This window comes from Pelobates fuscus, chromosome 3 (assembly GCF_036172605.1).
Source record: "Pelobates fuscus isolate aPelFus1 chromosome 3, aPelFus1.pri, whole genome shotgun sequence".
In the NCBI taxonomy this organism is placed as follows: Eukaryota; Metazoa; Chordata; class Amphibia; order Anura; family Pelobatidae; genus Pelobates; species Pelobates fuscus.
The window spans coordinates 83,030,615-83,036,614 of NC_086319.1; the positions used below are offsets into that span (position 1 = coordinate 83,030,615).

General features: G+C 39.5%; 1 protein-coding gene across 1 annotated transcript in view; it reads right to left on the reverse strand.

Moving 5' to 3' along the window:
• PRR7 (proline rich 7, synaptic) overlaps positions 1–5,267 on the reverse strand; it is a 131,494-nt gene extending 126,227 nt beyond the window's left edge. The window contains exon 1 of the mRNA XM_063445207.1: positions 4,201–5,267. The gene's annotated coding sequence lies outside the window, so the exon portion shown is untranslated. The remainder of the gene's footprint in view (positions 1–4,200) is intronic.
• Positions 5,268–6,000: the final 733 nt, after the last annotated feature.

Here is a 6,000-nt window from a genome sequence, read left to right on the forward strand (position 1 = left end):
TATTTTTGCTGCTTTTGAATCACCAATTGGAGCATTAATAGAATAACACATTTGCCTCCTTGGTGGTGATTCAGAAGTAACGAACATGCTAGTCCAACCATCCTGAGACATAATAATACTTCTAGTGGTGGTACTTATGGTGGTAGTGGCAGCAGTGGTTGTGGCAGTAGTCACGTAAGTCACGTACATCATGTGACAAGTTTTACTTCTAGTGACACGGAAACACTGCACTGAACAGTGATTGTAAACTTGAACAATAATATTTCTAAAAACAGATTTTAAAAAACCTGTAAAAACTCTAAGTCAGTGAATTAAAGTAATCTAATTATCAGTGGCTAGAGACACAGCAGTGACCTAACCACCACTCTCTCACTAGGTACAATTAAACTATTATAAAGACAACTGTTTTATTCAAAAGCTTGAGCTGTAAATGAGACAGTTGCCTCACTCTGCAGGCTAAAAAGCATGTAATTATTATTTTTCTTTCCTATTTACCTGCTTCTTGTTTCTTATGCTTTCCACACCCACTCCAGAGGGGCACTGATCTCCCACTCACACACAAGAATTGCAATGGTAAAAACAGGCAATCGGTGTCGGCTGCTCTGTTGCCCTCAATAGCTGAAATCAAAGTGTCTTCTAGAGGAATCATGCGTGAAAATATAATTTTGTTTTTTACTATTCCTCCTTTTGTCCCCCTCTTTTAAACACTTCTCACTTCATGTTTGAATATAATTGACATTTAGCGGCTGTCCCCTAATCATCTCTTGATTGGACAGGAGATGCAGCTCACATCATTGGGCAAACCTCTTGTCGGTCATGGCAAACTAACTCGCTTATTGCTCGCCCTCCCTTCAAAAAATCTGCTTATTCTCAGTTATAGCCCACTTTTTTGGGTGCCGAGAACGAAATCCCAAATCCCAAAGTATTCGAACATGTCTGTCTGTGCATTGTGCTAGTAGTTTGTCTGGTATTATGTCCGCATGGTGCTGCAGAGATATATTATTCAGTCCAACAGCCAGTCGCCCCAAATCTGGCGAATCCCAATTTGGTCAAAATCAAATGCACAAGTCTTTAAATTATAGCATTATGTTCCTACAACATTAATGGTAACATTCAATAACAACAGTTTGAAACACTGACACAAAGTAGGAAAAAGGCCAATGGAATTTCTGATCCAAGAAGCATTGATTATCTATTGGTTGATTGGCCACATATCGAAATGCACAGCTAGTTATGTTCTAATTGTATTTCCTGAGAACTTTGTAAGAACAACAGCAAATATCTACCACCATCAGGCTGTAGAACAATTTTCCATGGGAAATGTCTTTGTTCAAAGCAATCATAATTGACTTTGAACAACACATATTTTTTGTATCTAACGCTCAAATGTCAGTGTATTTCTTTGATTACCTAGTGTTTCTGAACATTTTGTCCTTAACATTCTCTGCTAGCTTGTCAACATCAAAAGATTACACCTGCTGTTGATCCCACCATGTATATTAATGGACTTGGCAGCTCTATAATTGCTTGTTGGGCATGGATTGCATAAGCAAAACGAGTTGGTAAAATCACCCTGAGTATGGCACAAATACTCCAGTTTCTTTTTTTTGTTTTAATCAAATGGTGGCATGTTGGAATTTTCATGTTGAAGCAAGGAACATATTAAATCCTATTTAGTTGTATTGTTATGTTTGTTGATAATCAATAGATAAAGAATGTGAAATTTGATCATTCTGAGTGATGAGAATAATAACCCCTTAATTAATTTAGTACAAAATGCAGATATATATGTACGGGAGACAAGGGACTGTTCATTTGCCACACTATGTTAGCTGCATATTCACTGCCTTCCATAGAAACCCATAAATCATACTGTGCAATTGTACATGCAACAATCGCAAACAGCACGAAAAGGAGTGGCTGCCTCAAATAATGTGTGGGCTGAGAGACAGTAAGAGTACATGTCATTGCTTAGGTTCCTGGTGCATGACTAAGACACGAGTTCCTGCTAAAATCAGGCTCAGATTGAGGACTTGTGTTTTACAACGGATGTGATAGAACATTGTAATATCTGTATCATTGCACCAAGTAGTAAGAAAGTTGAAACAGTGGGGTATGTAGAATCTAGATTATAGAACATGGCTAGGCATTGCACCAAGCAGTAAGAAAGTTGAAACTGTGGGGTATGTAGAATCTAGATTCTAGAACATGGCTAGGCATTTTTCGACACTCCTGATGTTGTGAGCAACATCTCCCGTGATGCTTTGTCAGCATAATAGCTGTAAGACCATTAAGGAGATGTAGTCCACACACATCTAGAACATTAGACTTGAAGTAAGCCGAGATATATTTCCTATGGATGCTGTGCTATCAAATGTCTGTTTTTAACTGTTGTTCATGGATAGGAAATATTCTCAATTTATATTGTTAAACGCTGGAAACCCTACATTTTGTTCAAACGTTCCATCAAAAATTGTTGTCTACTTTAGAGTCAACCTCATGGTAAGCACATGATGTTCTACTTGGAACCTCCTCCCGCCCCCCCTCCCAGCCTTAAACCCTTCCATGATACAGAAAGGCTTCTACATTGGTTACACTTCAGTCTCCACTGCCATGTACTATTTTAACTCTCTCTCTTCTCTTCTCTTTCCATGGACTATGCATTCCCTTTTTTTTATGTTTTCATGTCAATGCTACTTAATGACGTATTTATATTTAAAGTCAGAATATTAAGCAAATGTCTTCTCACATTATTAGTCTAATTCTGTTGTAATTATCTACAGTGATAAAGCTATATTCTGTGTTTTTACAGATCTCAGGGTTTTACAGTGTTTGAGTAAATCTGTAGAGTCATACAGTCTGGAGCAGAGCTCCACATGTGAGCTCTAAATGAGCTTCCTGGTTTTTGTTTACCATATTAGTAAACTATTGCTGAAATTCTTGGTTGAATACAGGTGACTCATACAAAAGTCTGCGAGTTCTAAAAAGTAAGAGTTTCTATGATGACAGATATTCTTTCAATGTGCATTGCTATTTAATATGTGGGTTATTTGTCATTTTAGGGTTTCGTGTCTTGTAAAATGAGTTCTCTAGAAAAATTCCCAGGTATGTATGCTATTTCTTCATGTATGACTCAGCCATGTGGTGGGTTACACAGCAGGATATAAAATACAGAGAAGTTACTTGTAGCATCTCTATGTTTGCCCAGAGCTTGTTTGATATGTTTCAAGTTACCAAAATAATGTGCAAACTGTGATGTAAGTGATACATAATCCAGATTATCAGAATATAAAGTACAAAAGAAATATACATAACCTGATCACATGCTAAGGCCTCTACACAGAGACTGTAAAGAACTTGCATAAGTACCAGAGTTTTTTGTTGTTCTAATCTATCTGTTTGTCTATGTATCTATGTATCTGCATCTATGTGTGTGCGTGTGTGTGTGTGTGTATATATATAAATAAAGTAGATCTATATCTATCTATCTATCTATCTATCTATCTATATATATATATATATATACATACATACATACAAACATGCATATAACATTGTTACTGTAGTGATTAATTTGAATAATGCAAACAGACAGAGGCAGAGAGCATTTTTTGTTCTCCTGATCCAAATAACAGGTGGTATAGATATTTGTTATAAATGCATTATGAACATAGAGACACCATGGTTATAGCACTATAGCAGACCACAAACTATTAAGAAATCAAATATATCCTAAATACCATATCTTACCATTGCCTGTGTGGGTCTGGAGAAAACCAGGGGGCATAGTACATTTAAATAAAATATAAACAACACAGGAACATGTCAGTGGTAAATATGAGTACCTATTGTTACAGAAAAAATATTGTCTACAAATATATAATAACTTCATGTGTAACACTGATATATAGGAGCAGAAATGTGTACATGATATTAATGCAGTGTTTAAATATTGCTATCTTGATCTATCTAGATCTATCTATCTATCTACCTATCTATCTATCTATCTATCTGCAGGGCACATGCAGTGTGCATATAGATGCGGTCTGCATACAGTAAGCATGACACATGCATAGTTCTATGGGGAATGCTGCCCACACATGTTGTTCTATATGATTCCATCAGCTCTTATTCTATCCCCATGATATATCACCCCTTATCCTATCTCTTGCCCCTCCCTTTGCAGAGGTTCCCTGGTACCTGAGGTTGTAGGGTAGCCTTGTGATATGAAGTAAAGCTCTGCGGGAGACAGGCAGACAGAACGGTGCCAGCCTTTTGTTGCCTGGTACACTGAGCTGACAGTCTGTCTTCCTCCTTCATGCAACTCCCTCCCCCTGATTTGGTTTCAGATGATGATGAAGTGACCCTCCTCGGGCTGTGTTTTTGTTTCATTAAACAGCGGCAGCTCCTTCAGGTGATGTTGGTGGCACACTCCAAGGGACAGCCATCGTCTCATCCAATGCCCGCAGCTGGGGAGGCTGGCAGTTCCGTTCAGGCACCAGCAACCTTATCTCAGAGTCCACCCACAGGCTGTTTCATCAGCAAGCACCAGTAAAACCAATACGTTATAAAGAAATACTGTGGGCATCTGGGAGTCCCGAGCTGTCCTGGCTTGTGACGATGAGAGAATTCCCTTATGCTCCCATCCCCTCCCCTGATTTAATGCCCATTGCTTTTTCTATATGTCTCTTTCTCATCACCCCTTATTCACACCAACACTTCTTCTGCCTCTCTCTTTTCCTTTCTATCGTTCCTGCTCTCTCCCCCTCCTCTCATGAATTTCACTCACTTTCCTCCTGCCTTATGTCATTTCACATTTCCTTCCCTTACACGTCTATGTTCTAGACGTCTCTCTGAGTTTTTTTTTCTTGCCACCTCTTACCTACTATGCTTGATCCCTTCCCTTTCCCTGTTTTAGGCTCTCTCCCCCCTCTCTTTCCCAGCCTCCCTGTCACACTTTGGTCTATTCTGCGCTTGCTGCATTGTTTGATTGTGATTTAGTAGTTGTTTTTTTTTTGTCTCAATGTCTTTATTTCTCTCAGCTAGATCACGACACACTGCTACGTTACTCCTGCTTTTTCTACCTGGCGTGTTTCCTACAGACCTCCTTTCTAGCTCCTTTTCCTGATTTTCTTTGCTTGTGTCTCTCACTCACCCTCCTCTCTCTTTTAATCTGTCTCTATACCTCTGACACTTTTGGAGAAACCCCTGGTTTAAGGATTAAAGACATTCAACAGGCTGGGTTTTTCTATATTCCCTGAGGGAGGGTGACGTTAGGATGAACTGTCTGTGTCCCCAGTCTTCCTTCTCTCGCACTGCTCACCCACCTTCTCCTCCCACAAATATCTCCCCCTTTTCCTTTTCCGCTCCTCCCCATTCATGAACAAAAAGTCCTACCTAATTGAATGGAAATTCAAATATTACACTTGTGCATCATCTGCTTATCTCAAGTTAGACCTTGGGGCACCACAATTCAGAGCAATTATGCTTCCTCAGTTCTCCCAGAATTCCTAGCTTGACATGCAAATGAGCACAGACAGGCATCATGCTTTAGTCCTCACCCTGCATATCTGCAGGAACCCTTAGCAATGCAACACTGTTTTAAATACTGCTGAACAAAGAGCAATCACGGAAAATGGTTGAGAGAGGAGATCAGCCTCCGAATGAGCTTTTATGAATGTAATGACTGAATAGCTGTATGGATGTGTGTGTGCACACGTGCAGTCTGTATGTGTTGGCATGTGAATTCCAATTCAACACATTGCACCCAGCTGTTGTCATGGTAACAGGGTAACCAGGAAATCACGACACTCGCAGACACACAATGTGTCAGCACTTGCTGTGGGAAAACTGGTGGGGGGTATGAAAGGAAGATTGCTCTAATAACGGGTCTTATTGTATGCAGGTAATTAGTTTGGAAGGGGGATAGGAGGGCTACTGAAGTGGTTTTAATGCTTTGTGTCCTATCTTTGGTTTCATCCTCAACACAGAAAGTGAAAC